This window comes from Bombina bombina, chromosome 1 (assembly GCF_027579735.1).
Source record: "Bombina bombina isolate aBomBom1 chromosome 1, aBomBom1.pri, whole genome shotgun sequence".
NCBI lineage: Eukaryota > Metazoa > Chordata > Amphibia > Anura > Bombinatoridae > Bombina > Bombina bombina.
Window position 1 is genome coordinate 960,732,479 of NC_069499.1, and position 21,796 is coordinate 960,754,274.

The window sequence follows — 21,796 nt, forward strand, 5'->3', positions numbered from 1 at the left end:
CATTTTCAGCCCCCGCGAGCCTAACAGCCCACAGGGAAAAAAGTCAAATTTTTGAGGTAAGAAAAATAAGATAATTAAAGCATAATCCCAAATATGAAACTGACTGTCTGGAAATAAGGAAAGTTGAACATTCTGAGTCAAGGCAAATAAATGTTTGAATACATATATTTAGAACTTTATAAATAAAGTGCCCAACCATAGCTTAGAGTGTCACAGAAAATAAGACTTACTTACCCCAGGACACTCATCTACATGTTTGTAGAAAGCCAAACCAGTACTGAAACGAGAATCAGTAGAGGAAATGGTAAATATAAGAGTATATCGTCGATCTGAAAAGGGAGGTAAGAGATGAATCTCTACGACCGATAACAGAGAACCTTATGAAATAGACCCCGTAGAAGGAGATCACTGCATTCAATAGGCAATACTCTCCTCACATCCCTCTGACATTCACTGCACGCTGAGAGGAAAACCGGGCTCCAACTTGCTGCGGAGCGCATATCAACGTAGAATCTAGCACAAACTTACTTCACCACCTCCCTTGGAGGCAAAGTTTGTAAAACTGATTTGTGGGTGTGGTGAGGGGTGTATTTATAGGCATTTTAAGGTTTGGGAAACTTTGCCCCTCCTGGTAGGAATGTATATCCCATACGTCACTAGCTCATGGACTCTTGTTAATTACATGAAAGAAATACATTTTTTGTTTTTATATAATTTATTAGGTTGAGTGCGGAACAGCATATATTTAATAATCAATTTTTTAACATCCTTTTTAGGATGTGCATTGTTTGATTTTAAGATGGTTTACACCTAGATAAAGTCAAAACGACAATACATTGATACATGAAATATACATTGATTCTCATAATATGTGAGTAGAGGATCTGACAATTCATTTTATATAGGTCAGATAATCACTATGGCAACTTTAGTTAGTTTTTTTTATATAAACAATATACAAATATGTTTATCTTAATGAGCAATCACTAGTGGCTCTCAGATATTTGTCAGGCAGGAAGAATATTTTATCTAATTAAGGCATTTTTAGGAACCCATGTTTTTTCAGACAAGAAGCCGTCAGTAGCGAATGCATTACCAAATAGTCTCTGAATTCATGACTATATATATATATATATAGTTAAAGATAGAAGTATTATAGGGATCGCAGCAACTATATTTAAATAAGTGTTTTTGAGGTACACTTTCTGTTGCGGAGATGTAAATGCACCAATCACCAAATGTCAACAAGTAGGTATTAACATCGAAACGATGCATAACATTGTGTCAACTGCATACATGATTAGGATGTCATGGTATTAAACAATTTAATATTGTTTAGGATTTCGAATCTCTGTAACATATAATTTGTAAATATTTTGTATCCTTTTGTCTGTAGCGATTGTACATTGTATTTATGTTCGGCCAATGACATAATGAAGATGTATCACACCCCCGGTAAGCCTTAGGGGCGTGTTTGTTTTGTATGGACAGTTTAAAAGTGCAAAGGCGCCAAAAGTGGACATTATACTTTTACCTCTTGATAAAGCCCGACCGTGGTTCGGGAGAAACGCGTCGAGGAACAGGACATTATTCCTGCACGTCTTTGTGGACGGCTATCGTGGTATCAGAAGAAGGCAGTCCGGACGCCTTGCAGCTACCTGAGCCGGTGTTGGGAACTTTGTGTTACCATCCGTATCAGCGCACATAAGGACGATTACAATATATGAAAACGCCTGCTATTATTTTTAATCTAGTAAGTGCAACAGTGTGAGTTGCGTGTGTTTTATGTAAATAAACATTCACTTGAATCGTACCCTGGGTGCGCTTCTTTTTCTCTTTCTTTCAAGTAGGCTCATATGCTAATTTTTAAGCTGGTAGTTCATGTGTGCCATATAGATAACATTGTGTTCACTCCGATGGAGTCATTTAAGAGTCAGCCCCGATTGACTAAAATGTTAGTCTGTCAAAAGGACAGATAAGGGGGCAGTCTGCAGAGGCTTAGATACAAGGAATCAACAGTGTTGGTTATGCAAAACTGGGGAATGGGTAATAAAGGAATTGTCTATCTTTTTAAACAATAAAAGATGCTGAAGTAGATTGTCCCTTTAATTGAATTGGACAGAAAATTATATATTTTAGTGACCTTCTATTTTTGATTTTGCTTAGTTCTCTTGCTTTGCTTTGTTAAAAAGTAATCCAAGGTGAGCTCAGAGGCGTGCATGTTTCTTTAGCCATCTAGCAGATGTGTTTGCAACAATGTTTACTGCAATGCAAACACTGCTGCCAAAAAACATGTGCATACTCCTGAGCTCAACTAGGATTACTTTTTAGCAAAAGATATCAAGAGAACTAAGAAAAATGGGTAATAGAAGTAATTTGTAAAGTTGTTTAATATCGCATGCTGTATCTGAATCAGGAGTGTTTAAATATGACTTTACAACCCCTTTAAACACCAGTTTTTAAATTTTAAAACACAGAGATGTTTTGTAACACAATATTATAAATCAGTATGGAATGTGCCTCAAAGGATTCTAAAAATGACATAATTATTAAGATATATAGTCTTTTAACCTTACATATTTCAGTCTCTCTAGGTTTAAGCAGCAGGGTACAGATCTACGAAAAATCCGGACAATAATGTCTTTTGCATTCCTGACGTTGTTTCCTGTTTTCTCTTAATGGATTTACTAGATAATATTTTCATCCACAGCGGAATAAACGGGTTCAAAGAAGCACCTGTTACTGATTTGGGACCTGGAAATGTGTAAGCCAGAGATCAAACCTGTAACTCAGAAACAAACATTAGTCTGTGAAGAAATGAATCCATCTGTTTGAAATTGTATTTGTGCCAGTAAATATGTTATGTAAAGATTATAGCTGGAACAAGTTCAAATACACTGCAGAAATACTGGCAGTAACAAACAATTTAATACTCAGAACTTTTTTTTTTTTTAATTTGAGTTCCATGCTGTTCATGCCAGTTTAGTATAAAAATACAGCATCCTGGTAGATTTTTATCGGACTAACTCAAGTGTGGAGAATTATTAGATTTGTTGATTTTTGCATCATGTTGGAGTACACCAAATAAATGTAGGAATTTATTACTTTCAGCTGAACAAACATCAAACAAAGAACATAAAGAAATGTTGTAAAATGCAATCGGTTCCTTGACAGTTATGGAAACATTTTGCCAAATGTATGAAGACTATATATAAATGGCAATTATTTTATCTCACCAACTCAAATTAATTAAAAAGTGGGACCTGTGTACTATTGGATGCATAGAAAATGTCCCCAAGTTGGTAACCTGTCCCCTTGTCTTCACAGCAAACAGACAACAGACACTGTACGTCTGCTGCTCCCCTGCTCTCAAGCAGCAGGGCCTTTCAATCAGCCCAAACAATGGAGTTCAGGGTGATTTATCTCTGTAACCTCAGAGGTGGCGGATAGGTTACAAAGCAACAGTCCTATGACCAGAGCTTTGCAACTTCCAGGCTCACGAGGGCTCCAAAACGGCATCCATTGCTTAGTACAAAGAGCGCAATGTGTCTGCTCAAAGATGGCAGTGGATTGCAACATGTAAACTGAATTATTACAATACACCACTGGCTGTTTGAGCAGATGCACTGTTTAAAATGCTGGCGCATGGAACATTTAGCTCTCACTGAAAACGCAGTAATGGCTGGTGCATTGATATCTAAATATGCTTCACATGAACAGTAAGAACTCTCACTGAAAACATACAGAACGTTTGATAGAAGCATTTTTGCTAACACAACTGTAATGCAAAAATGCTCCTATTCAAAACTGAAATACAGGGTTTTGCCACCTGTTGCCATCTACAGCTGATCCTGACAAATCTCAATAGCCCGAGAGAAGTGGTTCATAGAATTTTACTTGTTGGTCCTAACTTTTTGGAATTATCTTGATAAATCTGTAATCAAAATACCATAGCCTGACTACTGCATATTTTTGCTGGCTAATGTGTTTTACTTACTGCCAGTGCTCATAAAAGGTTGTTTATCCCCGATTCAAAACTAATACTGCACTTTCTTATGCACGTTTTCAGATTTAATAGTTGCACATCCCCTTAAGGGTTAGAGCTTTTAACCAGTTAAGCTGCTAATTATGCTACATGCTCTCATTAAAAATACATGTGGGTGTATCTTGGCCTCATCCAGTTGCTATTTATATAGTCTTGGAGCGCTTCAGACAGCTTTTAAGAATACCAAGTCCTTAAACTACGGCTCACAATACAGAGCAGAATCTCATATTGATATAACAATGGTGTAGAAGACACTGCTTTCTTATGTCTTCAAGTTGTAATGTACACTGCAAAAAGGTGGTAAAACAAAGAGCACTCCATGACAATGATGAGATTGGTTTGGATGAAAATACATCCTCTGTAATATGCAAGGGAAAATTTAAACTAAGGACGATAGTATCAGTCCTCACCGATTATTCAGCTGCTCTATTACGGCCCCATGGTCTGCAGTGTCAAATCCTGCACATGGGTTATGTCTCTTGGCATTAGTAGACCACTAAATACACACTAAGGGGCTGATTTATTATAGTGTAAGTGGACATGATCCGCTGCACATTGATAAATGCCGACAGCATACGCTGTCTGCATTTATCATTGCACAAGTATTTCTTGTGAAATGCTTATGCAATGCCGCCCCCTGCACATTCGCAGCCAATCGGCCACTAGCAGGGGGTGTCAATCAACCCGATCGTATCCTCAGAGGTGGCGGACGAGTTAAGGAGCAGCGGTCTTATGACTGCTGCTTCTTAACTTCCGCTTCAGGCGGACCTAAAAGTGGAGTGGGTCGGAAGCAGCATCCGCTGCTTCATAAATCGACCCCTAAGGCTGTTTGTGTGTTGAGCTTTTCTTGAATTTTGACTGCTTTATATCACAGCTTGATGAATTTGCAGATGGGCTTTCAGATGCACTACAACCTCATTTTCAAGTACATTTACTAGGAAAGAAAATATAGAAATAGACCTGAAGCTCGGTAACCACTCTAAATCCAATTTAAAAAAAAAATTGTGTCATAAAAATGTGTTTCTTACAGCCATTATGGGAAGATGCCTGATTGCAGAGAATCTAAGTTACAATAAGTTGTACATAGGTGCTGAGTGAAGTGTAATGTTAATGTCTACACCTATTGTGGGAAAGTTAGACGCTGTTCAGAAGGGTTAATATTTGCATATGTCTTCTGTTTTCAGAAAATATCACCTTTAGAAATCTATCTCAAATAGAGATCATTTAGTGACTGAAAAAGCTTGCAAACTCGCTAAAGAGGTATGAGACAACATTTTTATTTCATGATTCAGACAGAGCAAACTATTTTAAACAAATTTTTAATTTACTTCTGTTACCAATTCTTGGTATCCTTTGAAGGATCAGCAATGCAGCTGCTGAACACAGTGGGTGAGCCAATAACAAGAGGTTAATATGTGCAGCCACTAATCAGCAACTAGCTCCCATTAGTGCACGTCTGCTCCTGCGCCTACCTAGGTATGCTTGTCAACAAAAGAAGGCAAGAGAACAAATTAAATAGAAGAAATAAATTGGTTGTTTAAAATGTCATACTTCATCTGAATTATTAAAGTTTATTTTTTTGATTTGCTGTCCTACAAGGGTCTATAGATCGGCTGGTTTGCAGTATTTGCAGAGTCCTATTTTATTTTCTGTTGCCATTATATCTCTACACCCAAGGCTTCTGTTGTCTTGTGGTCATTGCATACTGGTATTTCGCACTAAAGTCTTTCAGTTTGAGGGTTTTTTTACAAGGTTGATCAGATCTACATGTTTTTTTTATTTTTTTTATTTCCCCACATTGCGTACTGAATTCCCTCATAGGAGTAGTATGTGCAATAGGCTAAAGATCTTAAATGAACAGGGACAATACTTTCCACTACAGCTGTCACTCTTTTGTAGTAGCAGTTGACAAGAACAGAGTCCTGACAGGTACTTATTATGTCATAGAGATCATGTTTCCTTGTTGAACACTGAGAAGCTGATGCTTCTCTATTGGAAATGACAGATATTAAGAACCCAGTTACATGTGTATATGACCAAATGACTGTTATGATGTCCAACATGTAAGGCAAGTCCAGAATACAAGTCGTGTGTGATCCTTTTTATGTGTAGAAGTTAAAATGATCTGTGCAATTCCAAGCACATCCATTATACAAGAGGATTTCTTCATCAGAGATGATATAATGTATTCAAGCATTGAAAATTTCCCATGGCCAACCGCATAGGAAGTTTCAGGACTAAGCCTGCAACAAGAACTTTTTTACCTCTTCAATTGACTGGTTTATTAAGATGGCAAACCCTACTGCTATAATGCCCTGCAGATTCACTGCATCATCACATGCTCTAGATTGTAGTGACATGAAATATGTTCATGTGAATTTGAAAAGTTAATGGCACAAATCAACATATCCTAAAAGGGCAGCAAAGCGCAAGTGGTCTCTGCAGTATGAAAAAAACCCTGATATGAGATGTTAAAGATTTGTGCTCAGCAGAATAAATGTGTCAGCCCACACTCTGATTGATTTTACTATATATAATTAATAGATCTCATATAGAATTCTTCCCCTGGGACAAGTTGTATTTTCTTGGTTCCAGAGGATAATCAATTAATTATATTTTAAATGAGGAATAATAAGTTAAGATTTAGTACACCAAAGTCATATGGCAGGAACAATTTAAACGCATGTTGTATGCAACATTATTCAATCACGCACAAAGAAAAAAACAGCTATTTAGCATTTTAAAATATACTTTGCATTAAAAAAGGTGAAATGTAAGCTGCTTAAAGGGACATATGTGCAGATGATGAACACTTGGTCAGCATGCATGTTCAGAGTGCTTCCAGAAAAGTGGGAATTTGGAGCATACTCACTTGCACTTTATATAAGCTTTTGAAAAAAAAATAAGAATATGGCACAAATGCTTCAAATTATATTTGAAATACTTTGGTGTCCATTTAATGTGAAATTTAAATTTAAAAATCAATTTTTCAACATACTGTACCTCTTGTGTTTATCAATGATAAACATTTCTCAACATAATTGTCAACCACATTGGTGTTTCACAAAATATCCCAAATTTTTGTGGTATCTTTCTTTAAATGGAAAAAAATGTATTTCATGATTTAGAAAGTGCATGCGATTTTGAACAACTTTCCAATTTACTTCTGTTATCTAATGTTTTGTTCTCTTGGTATCCTTTGTGGAAAATAATATTCAGGTAGGCTCAGGAGTTGCTGATTGATGGCTGCACATATATGCTTTATGTTATTGGCTCACCCAGAGCGTTAACTAGATCCCAGTAGTGCATTGCTGTGTATTTAACCAAATAAACCAAGTGAATTAAGCAAACTAAATAACAGAGGTAACTTGGAAAGTTGGTCAAAATTGTATTCTCTATCTCAAACATGAAAGAAATAATTTGCGTTTCATGTTCCTTTAAGCATAAAAGCTTTTCTTTCATTAGGTGGTGTGAATCCACAAGCCATTACTCCTGGCCACTAGGAGAAAGCAAAAATACCCAACATTCCACAAGCTTTTAATCCCCCTCACCTCTCTAGTATCCCAGTCTTATCTTTGCCTCCACAGGAAGAAGGTGAAGATTTGAGGTGCTCCAGATTCTTTATGAATAGGGGTTCTCAGTCCAACCTGAGACCCATTCTTCCCTTCAGGAACCCCTGGATTCTCATAGAGGGGTGTAATAGAGTACTCAGGCAGTGAATATGATTCACTAGCCTGCCACAGGTGTTGCAGCGACTGGTTCCTTAGCTTCCTACTGTTGGGTCAGCCAGCTACAGGTGTTGCAGGGACTTGTCCCTTAGCCCCCTCTCTTGTCAGGTCATTGTTGTACTCCTTTGTTATATCCTCTGCTGTTGCTTGCATAACACTGGCTGGGCTCTCTACTGGAAGCAGTCTTCTCTGCAGATTTTAAGCACTGAGTGGGGGCATTTTAGGTAAGTGACAGTAACAACCATGCACTCACATAATCCACAGGCTATTACCAGGTACACTTATGCTAGTACATCATAGTCAGGGGACTGACAAAATTAACTTTGTATATTTACACATTTTGCTAGCAATTTACTAGTAATTGTGTATATGGGGAACATGGTGTGTTTTATTTTAGGACACTCTCTGTTATGGCTCTCCATGTCACATCACGCCTTGGCTTAGCCCTAGCACAGTTTGTAATTCCAGGAGTGCTACAGTACCGCATTGCTTTTCTCAGTAGCACACTTGTTTTTGTGTGTATTGCCTTTAAGTTGAGCACCATTGTCCATGCCCTATTCCCACCTTGCCTTCTCCTATGAGTCTACTGTCACCATCTCCTGCTCTAATGCATTACTTCTGACTTTGCTCTTTTGTACGTTACACCATAACTGGGTACAGTACTTTTTTCTCCATTTCACATCCTAGGAGTGAATTTTTGTGAGGCGGATGGATTTAGTTTACAATTTATTCATCTGGGAGAAGGATTATCTCCTTCAAGAGGTTTTACCCCAGTTTGTGAATCTATGATTTGTCAGTATATTTATAAGAATCCTAGCAGTACTTTCCAAATAATACTGACAGATTTATGTTTAATCCTTTCTGTTCCAGTTGCTTTACCAGAACCAGGCATACGTAATCTCAGTTTCTGAAGGCTCCTACAGCTATTTAGTATTTCATCTAGCTTACCTTTTTATTCTTCATCTGTTGTACCTCTTCGTCATAGATAAAACACTTTTATTAATGAGTATTTCTGATTACTCCTGCTGGGTCATGCAAATCTGTTTATGCAGACCTAAATTATATGTTTAGTCTTCTTATTTGGCTCTTATCCACTGAGTCTATTTCTTTTATCTCAGGCCTTTCAATTCAATGGTCCAGAGATTGATTTCTTGATTCATAAACTATGTTTTTGGACAAGTTGAGACTTTTTTCAGGCAAGACAATGTGTACAAGTTACAGTTTTATTTGTATCTATATTCTGGTGTGATTAACATGTTTTGGGTTTTTTTTACGTATTTCTCAGAATTTTCAGAATCATTTTCAATTCTTACAAAATAATTTAGTTAAGGACTTATCTGCAAGTTTTATATAAGGTCTCTGACTAGATCTAGAACAAAGATCTGAATGTCAAAGTATAATAGTTAAGAGATTTTCTCTTCCTGAGAACCTTTTAGGTTTTAAGGGTTTTTCAAACTCTTTTTTGACCTATGAATGGTTTAAACATTAAAGGGACATTATACACTCATTTTTTCTTTGCATAAATGTTTTGTAGATGATCTATTTATATAGCCCATAAAGTTCTTTTTTTTTAAATAAATGTATAGTTTTGCTTATTTTTAAATAACATTGCTCTGATTTTCAGACTCCTAACCAAGCCCCAAAGTTTTATGTGAATACCTTCAGCTACCTTCTCCAGCTTGCTCCTGTTTGTGTAAAGGGTCTTTTCATATGTAAGGGGGAGGGTCTTATTTGCCACTTGCAGTGGGCTTTCCAGCTACCTTTTCAACAGAGCCAAACTGACAGCTTCTAAGTAAGTTTTTAAACACTTTTATACTGGATTTTTGTATCAGTATCTGTGCATCTTATTCTTTATAGTAGTGTCTATTACATGCAGTAATATGAAAAACAGAATTTATGTTTACCTGATAAATTTCTTTCTCCAACGGTGTGTCCGGTCCACGGCGTCATCCTTACTTGTGGGGACACTCTCCTCCCCAACAGGAAACGGCAAAGAGCCCAGCAAAGCTGGTCACACGATCCCTCCCAGGCCCCGCCTACCCCAGTCATTCGACCGACGTTAAGGAGGAATATTTGCATAGGAGAAACCATATGGTACCGTGGTGACTGTAGTTAAAGAAAATAAAATATCAGACCTGATTAAAAAAACCAGGGCGGGCCGTGGACCGGACACACCGTTGGAGAAAGAAATTTATCAGGTAAACATAAATTCTGTTTTCTCCAACATAGGTGTGTCCGGTCCACGGCGTCATCCTTACTTGTGGGAACCAATACCAAAGCTTTAGGACACGGATGAAGGGAGGGAGCAAATCAGGTCACCTAAATGGAAGGCACCACGGCTTGCAAAACCTTTCTCCCAAAAATAGCCTCAGAAGAAGCAAAAGTATCAAACTTGTAAAATTTGGTAAAAGTGTGCAGTGAAGACCAAGTCGCTGCCCTACATATCTGATCAACAGAAGCCTCGTTCTTGAAAGCCCATGTGGAAGCCACAGCCCTAGTGGAATGAGCTGTGATTCTTTCGGGAGGCTGCCGTCCGGCAGTCTCGTAAGCCAACCTGATGATGCTTTTAATCCAAAAAGAGAGAGAGGTAGAAGTTGCTTTTTGACCTCTCCTTTTACCTGAATAAACAACAAACAAGGAAGATGTTTGTCTAAAATCCTTTGTAGCATCTAAATAGAATTTTAGAGCGCGAACAACATCCAAATTGTGCAACAAACGTTCCTTCTTTGAAACTGGTTTTGGACACAGAGAAGGTACGATAATCTCCTGGTTAATGTTTTTGTTAGAAACAACTTTTGGAAGAAAACCAGGTTTAGTACGTAAAACCACCTTATCTGCATGGAACACCAGATAAGGAGGAGAACACTGCAGAGCAGATAATTCTGAGACTCTTCTAGCAGAAGAAATCGCAACTAAAAACAAAACTTTCCAAGATAATAACTTAATATCAACGGAATGTAAGGGTTCAAACGGAACCCCCTGAAGAACTGAAAGAACTAAATTGAGACTCCAAGGAGGAGTCAAAGGTTTGTAAACAGGCTTGATTCTAACCAGAGCCTGAACAAAGGCTTGAACATCTGGCACAGCTGCCAGCTTTTTGTGAAGTAATACCGACAAGGCAGAAATCTGTCCCTTCAGGGAACTTGCAGATAATCCTTTTTCCAATCCTTCTTGAAGGAAGGATAGAATCCTAGGAATCTTAACCTTGTCCCAAGGGAATCCTTTAGATTCACACCAACAGATATATTTTTTCCAAATTTTGTGGTAAATCTTTCTAGTCACAGGCTTTCTGGCCTGAACAAGAGTATCGATCACAGAATCTGAGAATCCTCGCTTCGATAAAATCAAGCGTTCAATCTCCAAGCAGTCAGCTGGAGTGAAACCAGATTCGGATGTTCGAACGGACCCTGAACAAGAAGGTCTCGTCTCAAAGGTAGCTTCCAAGGTGGAGCCGATGACATATTCACCAGATCTGCATACCAAGTCCTGCGTGGCCACGCAGGAGCTATCAAGATCACCGACGCCCTCTCCTGCTTGATCCTGGCTATCAGCCTGGGGATGAGAGGAAATGGCGGGAACACATAAGCTAGTTTGAAGGTCCAAGGTGCTACTAGTGCATCCACTAGAGCCGCCTTGGGATCCCTGGATCTGGCCCCGTAGCAAGGAACTTTGAAGTTCTGACGAGAGGCCATCAGATCCATGTCTGGAATGCCCCACAGGTGAGTGACTTGGGCAAAGATTTCCGGATGGAGTTCCCACTCCCCCGGATGCAATGTCTGACGACTCAGAAAATCCGCTTCCCAATTTTCCACTCCTGGGATGTGGATAGCAGACAGGTGGCAGGAGTGAGACTCCGCCCAAAGAATAATTTTGGTTACTTCTTCCATCGCTAGGGAACTCCTTGTTCCCCCCTGATGGTTGATGTACGCAACAGTCGTCATGTTGTCTGATTGAAACCGTATGAACCTGGTCCTCGCAAGCTGAGGCCAGGCCTGGAGCGCATTGAATATCGCTCTCAGTTCCAGAATATTTATCGGTAGAAGAGATTCTTCCCGAGACCAAAGACCCTGAGCTTTCAGGGATCCCCAGACCGCGCCCCAGCCTATCAGACTGGCGTCGGTCGTGACAATGACCCACTCTGGTCTGTGGAACATCATCCCTTGAGACAGATTGTCCAGGGACAGCCACCAACGGAGTGAGTCTCTGGTCCTCTGATTTACTTGTATCTTCGGAGACAAGTCTGTATAGTCCCCATTCCACTGACTGAGCATGCACAGTTGTAATGGTCTTAGATGAATGCGCGCAAAAGGAACTATGTCCATCGCCGCCACCATCAACCCGATCACTTCCATGCACTGAGCTATGGAAGGAAGAGGAACGGAATGAAGTATCCGACAAGAGTCCAGAAGCTTTGTTTTTCTGGCCTCTGTTAGAAAGATCCTCATTTCTAAGGAGTCTATAATTGTTCCCAAGAAGGGAACCCTTGTTGACGGGGATAGAGAACTCTTTTCCACGTTCACTTTCCAGCCGTGAGATCTGAGAAAGGCCAGGACAATGTCCGTGTGAGCCTTTGCTTGAGGAAGGGACGACGCTTGAATCAGAATGTCGTCCAGGTAAGGTACTACTGCAATGCCCCTTGGTCTTAGCACCGCTAGAAGGGACCCTAGTACCTTTGTGAAAATCCTTGGAGCAGTGGCTAATCCGAAAGGAAGCGCCACGAACTGGTAATGTTTGTCCAGGAATGCAAACCTTAGGAACCGATGATGTTCCTTGTGGATAGGAATATGTAGATACGCATCCTTTAAATCCACCGTGGTCATAAATTGACCTTCCTGGATGGAAGGAAGGATAGTTCGAATGGTTTCCATCTTGAACGATGGGACCTTGAGAAATTTGTTTAAGATCTTGAGATCTAGGATTGGTCTGAACGTTCCCTCTTTTTTGGGAACTATGAACAGATTGGAGTAGAACCCCATCCCTTGTTCTCTTAATGGAACAGGATGAATCACTCCCATTTTTAACAGGTCTTCTACACAATGTAAGAACGCCTGTCTTTTTATGTGGTCTGAAGACAACTGCGACTTGTGGAACCTCCCCCTTGGGGGAAGTCCCTTGAATTCCAGAAGATAACCCTGGGAGACTATTTCTAGCGCCCAAGGATCCAGAACATCTCTTGCCCAAGCCTGAGCGAAGAGAGAGAGTCTGCCCCCCACCAGATCCGGTCCCGGATCGGGGGCCAATATTTCATGCTGTCTTGGTAACAGTGGCAGGTTTCTTGGCCTGCTTTCCCTTGTTCCAGCCTTGCATTGGTCTCCAAGCCGGCTTGGCCTGAGAAGTATTACCCTCTTGCTTAGAGGACGTAACACCTTGGGCTGGTCCGTTTTTACGAAAGGGACGAAAATTAGGTCTATTTTTTGCCTTGAAGGGCCGATCCTGAGGAAGGGCGTGGCCCTTACCCCCAGTGATATCAGAGATAATCTCTTTCAAGTCAGGACCAAACAGCGTTTTCCCCTTGAAAGGAATGTTTAGTAGCTTGTTCTTGGAAGACGCATCAGCCGACCAAGATTTCAACCAAAGCGCTCTGCGCGCCACAATAGCAAACCCAGAGTTCTTAGCCGCTAACTTAGCCAATTGCAAAGAGGCGTCTAGAGTGAAAGAATTAGCCAATTTGAGAGCATTGATTCTGTCCATAATCTCCTCATAAGGAGGAGAGTCACTATCGAGCACCTTAAGCAGTTCATCAAACCAGAAATATGCGGCTGTAGTGACAGGGACAATGCATGAAATGGGTTGTAGAAGGTAACCCTGCTGAACAAACATCTTTTTAAGCAAACCTTCTAATTTTTTATCCATAGGATCTTTGAAAGCACAACTATCCTCTATGGGAATAGTGGTGCGTTTGTTTAAAGTAGAAACCGCTCCCTCGACCTTGGGGACTGACTGCCATAAATCCTTTCTGGGGTCGACCATAGGAAACAATTTTTTAAATATGGGGGGAGGGACGAAAGGAATACCGGGCCTTTCCCATTCTTTATTAACAATGTCCGCCACCCGCTTGGGTATAGGAAAAGCTTCTGGGAGCCCCGGCACCTCTAGGAACTTGTCCATTTTACATAGTTTCTCTGGGATGACTAAATTTTCACAATCATCCAGAGTGGATAATACCTCCTTAAGCAAAATGCGGAGATGTTCCAATTTAAATTTAAATGTAATCACATCAGATTCAGCCTGCTGAGAAATGTTCCCTAAATCAGTAATTTCTCCCTCAGACAAAACCTCCCTGGCCCCCTCAGATTGGGTTAGGGGCCCTTCAGAGATATTAATATCAGCGTCGTCATGCTCTTCAGTAACTAAAACAGAGCAGCCACGCTTACGCTGACAAGGGTTCATTTTGGCTAAAATGTTTTTGACAGAATTATCCATTACAGCCGTTAATTGTTGCATAGTAAGGAGAATTGGCGCGCTAGATGTACTAGGGGCCTCCTGAGTGGGCAAGACTCGTGTAGACGAAGGAGGGAATGATGCAGTACCATGCTTACTCCCCTCACTTGAGGAATCATCTTGGGCATCATTGTCATTATCACATAAATCACATTTATTTAAATGAATAGGAATTCTGGCTTCCCCACATTCAGAACACAGTCTATCTGGTAGTTCAGACATGTTAAACAGGCATAAACTTGATCAGAAAGTACAAAAAACGTTTTAAAATAAAACCGTTACTGTCACTTTAAATTTTAAACTGAACACACTTTATTACTGCAATTGCGAAAAAACATGAAGGAATTGTTCAAAATTCACCAAATTTTCACCACAGCGTCTTAAAGCCTTGAAAATATTGCACACCAATTTTGGAAGCTTTAACCCTTAAAATAACGGAACCGGAGCCGTTTTAAGCTTTAAACCCCTTTACAGTCCCTGGTATCTGCTTTGCTGAGACCCAACCAAACCCAAAGGGGAATACGATACCAAATGACGCCTTCAGAAGTCTTTTATAAGTATCAGAGCTCCTCTCACATGCGACTGCATGCCATGCCTCTCAAAAACAAGTGCGCAACACCGGCGCGAAAATGAGACTCTGCCTATGCTTTGGGAAAGCCCCTAAAGAATAAGGTGTCTAAAACAGTGCCTGCCGATATTATTAAATCAAAATACCCAGAATAAATGATTCCTCAAGGCTAAATAAGTGTTAATATCAATCGATTTAGCCCAAAAAAAGTCTACAGTTTAAATAAGCCCTTGTGAAGCCCTTATTTACAATCGTAATAAACATGGCTTACCGGATCCCATAGGGAAAATGACAGCTTCCAGCATTACATCGTCTTGTTAGAATGTGTCATACTTCAAGCAGCAAGAGACTGCAAACTGTTCCCCCAACTGAAGTTAATTGCTCTCAACAGTCCTGTGTGGAACAGCCATGGATTTTAGTTACGGTTGCTAAAATCATTTTCCTCATACAAACAGAATTCTTCATCTCTTTTCTGTTTCTGAGTAAATAGTACGTACCAGCACTATTTGAAAATAACAAACTCTTGATTGAATAATGAAAAACTACAGTTAAACACTAAAAAACTCTAAGCCATCTCCGTGGAGATGTTGCCTGTACAACGGCAAAGAGAATGACTGGGGTAGGCGGGGCCTGGGAGGGATCGTGTGACCAGCTTTGCTGGGCTCTTTGCCGTTTCCTGTTGGGGAGGAGAGTGTCCCCACAAGTAAGGATGACGCCGTGGACCGGACACACCTATGTTGGAGAAATGAGTGTATACTGTCCCTTTAAGCTTATTTAGGAAGTGATTGTTTCTTTTAAAATATTTTCACCAGCAGAGTGTCTGGTTTGATTGGCTTTTCTTGTGAGATTCCTTATCTTATTTTCTATTAGGGTCATGTATTTTCTTTGTCCTTGTATGAGTCAATGGACTACAATTGTTACTTTAGCTTTCTGGTTAAAGCTCTCATAAAGTATGACTTTATTGGAAGCAGGACAATTCCTTCCAGAAATGTTTACAGTCCATTCTACTAGATTATCTTCACTTTGTGGGCCTATTAAAATGAGACTTCTGTTATGAAGCTTGTACAGCAGTAACTTAGTCTTCGTTTACTAACTTTTGGGATAGTTTATGACAGGAGAGTCCTACATTCTTTGTGACTGGTAAATATGGGTGCCTGCCTTAACATTTTCCCTCCCATTTATTTGTGGACTCCACAGCTTGGGTATTTTATATGCCAAGAGTAATGGATCGTGGACTCTCACCACTTCATGAAAGAAAATGAAATGTATGCTTACCTGATAAATCAATTTCTTTAATGGTGATGAGTCTACAAGACCTGTCCTATTATATTTTTCCAATTGGTGCAGTTTTAGTATGCACCTCATTCACCCTGCTTTGTCCTTTCCTACTTCTCTATTTTTCTCCCTTTCTAAGCTATAAGTTAGACTGGGATACCAAAGAGGTGAGAGGGGTTAAACGCTTGTGGAATGTTTGGTTTCTTTGCCACCTGCTAGTAGCCAGGAGTAATGGCCTGCGGCCATGAAATAAATTATTTGGCAAGCATACAGTTTTGTTTTAATCTTGAAATGCTTTCAGTTGCACACATTAGACAGTACATTCTTCAGACATTTATTTAAGACAAAGACAGAAATTCAGGACAGCTGTGCATTTTAGTAGCTCTGTGAGGGTTGTGAAGAGATATATGTGAGGGTAAACTCTAGATTCCGTGGCTCCAAGGATCTCAGTGAAAGTTCCAAACCTATATATCTTACATCAGTGTTTCTCATTCTTTTTGTAGCAAGTAACCCTACTGGCTTATTGTTTGCTCTAAGTAACAAGTAAACATTAATAGGTTAAAAAGAGGAAAAGGTCTGACTGTCCCAATGCCACAACAGAATCAGAAGACAAGTTATTGAGAGTCACAGGACAACAGCTTCAAGTACAAACACTGGCTGAAGTAAGGAAGTCTCAATTTCAACTGTGAAAGGAACACTTCAAGCTGCAGGTTCGACAGGTCGAGTGGCAGTAATAAAGTAATTGCTAAGAAGGCAAAAGAAGACAGAGAGGCTTGCCAGGGCTATCAAGCACCATCAGTGGACTACTGAAGACTGGAAGAAGGTGTTATGGGTGTTAGGACAGGGATGGGCCATACAGGGGGCAAGGCTGAGGGGCCCAAACAATTTGTCTTGTACAAAGCCCTGCAAATGCTAAGAGCAGCCCTGCTACAAACTTCAGAAAGTATAGAGGAAGACTTGATAGGACTTCTAGTTACTATTAGCTGTCAAAACCTATGTTTCTATGTAAAATATGCAGTTTGTTTTATAATACACTACATATACATCTATATATATTTATTAATAACTCAAAAAGATCCCAGCACTGGATTCTATAACAATTTATTCAGAAAAACTTTAATCATTACAATCATATGAGGGGCTCATTTCATTCACATATTTCTCCTCACTTAAACCCACATCCACCAAACAGTTCAGTTAGTACTGTATATATTCATCAATGTTCCATAAAATTACAGAAGTACATACCGGTTAATTTACTGTGTTAATGTAATGCTAACCGCTTGAAATGATTGTGATATTTGTCCATATCCTGCACAGCTGTTTTTATCATTTCTAAATAGTTTTAAAGGTATCTTTAATGTAAACATACTATATTTGGTCATTTAGTTTGTGCTTTACTTTAAATTTGTATCATTATTTAAAGTAGGTTATTAAAACCATAGCTAGTGTTAACAGTCTCAAAGAAACCTACAATTTGCCGTAACAAGATTTCACCATAGCTGCTGGTGGTGGTTTTCTATGAGAAAATGCCTGTTTGGGGAAGGATAATTGATATTCTAGTCTCAATCAAATTATTAAGCTCTAAAAATATATCTAGACAGAAACATTTGCTGCAAGTAGATATAGCACCTACAAGGAATACTAAAAGTCCCATTAATAAGTCGGCAAGCAAAAAGGAATTCTCCATGTAAGATGTGGGGATTGGGTAAGTACTGAAAACATCTGTACACATGTAATTTAGCTGTGCAATGTCTGGAAAAAAGTCTTGATGGATCTTAAAGGAACAGTAAAGTCAAAACTGAACATTCATGATTCATACAAAGCATGCAATTCTAAACAACTTTCCAATTTACTTGTGCTATCTAATTGTCTTTGTTCTTTTGCTATCCTTAGTTGAAAAACATACCTAGGTAAGCGCAGGAACAGCAATGCACTACCTTGAGCTTGTTGCTGATTGGTGGCTGCAAGTGTATGCCTCTTGTCATTGGTTCACCTGATGTGCTCTGATAGTTCCCAGTACTGCATTGACACTCCTTCAACAAAAGATATTAAAAGAATGAAGCGATTTTGCTAAAAAGTAAATTGGAAAGTTGTTTAACCCCTTAATGACAACTGATGTACCAGGTACGTCAAGCAAAAACTAACTGTTAATGACAATAGACGTACCTGGTACGTCAGTTGTCTTACAGAGTGCTGGAAGCGATCGCAATCGCTTCCAGCAGCTCTCAGGTTATTGCAGTGATGCCTTGATATGGAGGCATCCTGCAATACCTTTTAACAAGCCTCCGATGCAGAGAGAGCCACTCTGTGGCCCTCTCTGCACCGGTAACAATGGTGCTGTTTTCCGGGGGGAGTGTAGCAAGGAGGCGGCAGCGTGCGGGCGTGCGCGCGTGTGCGCATGGGGGCGTGCGCGCGTGTGCGTGCACGTGGGGGCGCGCACTTTAGCCACTGACACTAATGGAAAAAAATAAAAAGTTCTAAATAAAAAGTTAAAAACATTTAAAAAAATTACCCAAGATGGCGGCAATTAAGTAGCAGGCAGGGTTATAGAGCTGTTTGGTGGGGGATCAGGGAGGTTGGGGGCTAAGGCAGGGCTCCATTACAGCTGAATACATTTTTAAAAAAAAACAAAAAAAAAACTCCTTTTATTTAGTACTGGCAGACTTTCCGCCAGTACTTAAGATGGCGGGGACAATTGTGGGGTGGGGGAGGGAAGAGAGCTGTTTGGGAGGGATCAGGGGGTGGGATGTGTCAGGTGGGAGGCTGATCTCTACACTAAAGCTAAAATTAACCCTGCCAGCGCCCTACAAGCTACCTAATTAACTCCTTCACTGCTGGGCATAATTCACGTGTTGTGCGCAGCAGCATTTAGCGGCCTTCTAATTAACAAAAAGCAACGCCAAAGCCATATATGTCTGCTATTTCTGAACAAAGGGGATCCCAGAGAAGCTTTTACAACCATTTGTGCCATAATTGTACAAACTGTTTGTAAATAATTTCAGTGAGAAACTTAAAATTGTGAAAAATGTAAAGGTATTTTTTATTTGCTCGCATTTGGCGATGAAATGGTGGCATGAAATATACCAAAATTGGCCTAGATCAATACTTGGAGTTGTCTACTACACTAAACTAAAGCTAAAATTAACCCTACAAGCTCCCTAACATGCTCCCTAATTAACCCCTTCACTGCTGGGCATAAAACACGTGTGGTGCGCAGCGCCATTTAGCGGCCTTCTAATTACCAAAAAGCAACCCCAAAGCCATATAAGTCTGCTATTTCTGAACAAATGCGATCCCAGAGAAGCATTTACAACCATTTGTGCCATAATTGCAGAAGCTGTTTGTAAATAATTTCCGTGGGAAACCTAAAGTTTGTGACAAAATGTGTGAAAAAGTGAACATTTTTTTTAATTTGATCACATTTGGCGGTGAAACGGTGGCATGAAATATACCAAAATGGGCCTAGATCAATACTTTGGGATGTCTTCTAAAAAAAATATATATATATACATGTCAATGGATATTCAGGGATTCCTGACAGATATCAGTGTTCCAATGTAACTAGCGCTAATTTTGAAAAAAAAGTGGTTTAGAAATAGCAAAGTGCTACTTGTATTTATTGCCCTATAACTTGCAAAAAAAGCAAAGAACATGTAAACATTGGGTATTTCTAAACTCAGGACAAAATTTAGAAACTATTTAGCATGGGTGTTTTTTGGTGGTTGTAGATGTGTAACAGATTTTGGGGGTCAAAGTTAGAAAAAGTGTGTTTTTTCCATTTTTTCCTCATATTTTATAAAAATTTTTATAGTAAATTATAAGATATAATGAAAATAATGGTATATTTAGAAAGTCCATTTAATGGCGAGAAAAACGGTATATAATATGCGTGGGTACAGTAAATGAGTAAGAGGAAAATTACAGCTAAACACAAACACCACAGAAATGTAAAAATAGCCATTGTCATTAAGGGTAAGAAAATTGAAAAATGTTCCGGTCATTAAGGGGTTAAAATTATATTCTCAATCTGATTCATAAAAGAAAAAAAAAATGTTGTGTCCCTTTAACTACTAGGAGCTGTAGAACAAAAACAAAACACAAAGCACAACTTAATTTTAAGATAGTATTTTAATTTCACATACATGCAATAAAACAAAATGCCCCTACTAGAAATAAAAAAAATTTATAAAATCATATCACTAGTCCTGTCCCGTATCGGTGTACATCTTATTAAAATAATACCTTGAATTGAAGTTGTGCTTTGTGGTATTGTTTTGTCATCTAAAACAATGTTAACCTTAAAAACAAAAAGGTCAGTCCTTGGCCCAAGATCGTACTGTAGTGATTATTGCACATAAAAAAAGAGCGAGAGAGAGAGAGAAATGGTTAAGAGTCACATTTATAGCACATTGTTGATTACACAGTAAAGGAGAGCTGGGATTTTAAAGTTACAGTAGACACTTTGAGATTTTAATATAAAAGATTTAGTTGCATGGTAACATTCCAATATACTTTCACGATTTATTTATTTTTGCTGAAAAAGCACCCTGCAGACTTCTCAAGGATAATGTTGCTACATATCTTCCCTAATTGGCTTTAGCAGATAATATCTTCAAAACAATGCACTTTATACTAACAATAAGATCATGGCCATGACTGTCAGCTGCCAACTCAAGCCAAGATTGGCTCCTTAAAATGAGGTGGGTGGAGTTACTGAAATAGAATTGCAGCAAACAAGATGTTTATTTTAAAAATGTTTAGACATGGCTCAAATGTTATTCTATAGCAACACAATAGAATAGTCTTGTAACTTGAAGGTGTTTACTGTCCCTTTAAATGGATTGATGTACTTTAGGTGTATGGTATCTGGGGGGACATATTAAACAAAGTGCTCTGTCACACACACATATTCTAAAAAGAAATCCGTTTTGCAACATCCCTTACAAATTAGATGCAAAAATGGAATAAAATGCAAACGAAAATGTATTGTATTCCAATAAATGTGTTTGCCTGTGTGACTGTGAAGATATTGCATTTAAAGAGAAAGGAAATCCTAGCGTTGTACAAACGCTAGGCTTGACTATTAAAACACGGGCGCCAAGCCGGATTTACCGCACTGCTATAGGCTAAGAGGTGAAAAAATTACCTCTTAGCAAAAAACTTTTTTTAGCCATGGGCTGCTGTAGCAGCTAAAAACGGCGATCGATTGAATCAAATAAAGGAGCTTTCTACATAAAGTATCTTATACTTCATGAATGAAAGTCCCTTTTATTTGTTTTAATAGTCAATCCTAGTGTTTGTATAACGCTAGGATTGACTCTCACTTTAAACAACTTTTGCATTTAAAAGCATTTATAGGAATATAATTAAGGATCAGATTATATGAATGGATCCAACACACATAATTACCAAAAGTATATTTAACTCAATGATGTTTTAACCTTTTCAAACAAGTGGCTACATTTTTTTCTCTCTTTACGCAATGGATCTGCCAGCAGATTTTAGGTATTGTATTAATCAATGCAAAATATATACTTGTACACAGACTTCAAATTATTAATGTTTGCAAGATATTTGACTTAAAGGGACACTGTACTTTAAAATTTGTTTCCCTTAATGTGCTCCCAATGACTTGTTATAGTGGCTGCAGAAATGTCTGAGATATTGCTCATTTAGGTTTATTTTTATTTATAAAATCATTTGTTCTGCCGATTAAGACTCAATCCATTGTTCTCA

General features: G+C 39.0%; 1 protein-coding gene across 1 annotated transcript in view; it reads right to left on the reverse strand.

Moving 5' to 3' along the window:
- LOC128652488 (chloride channel CLIC-like protein 1) overlaps positions 1-18,037 on the reverse strand; it is a 983,232-nt gene extending 965,195 nt beyond the window's left edge. Inside the window, exon 1 of the mRNA XM_053705436.1 lies at positions 17,967-18,037. The gene's annotated coding sequence lies outside the window, so the exon portion shown is untranslated. The remainder of the gene's footprint in view (positions 1-17,966) is intronic.
- Between the last annotated feature and the right edge of the window lie 3,759 nt (positions 18,038-21,796).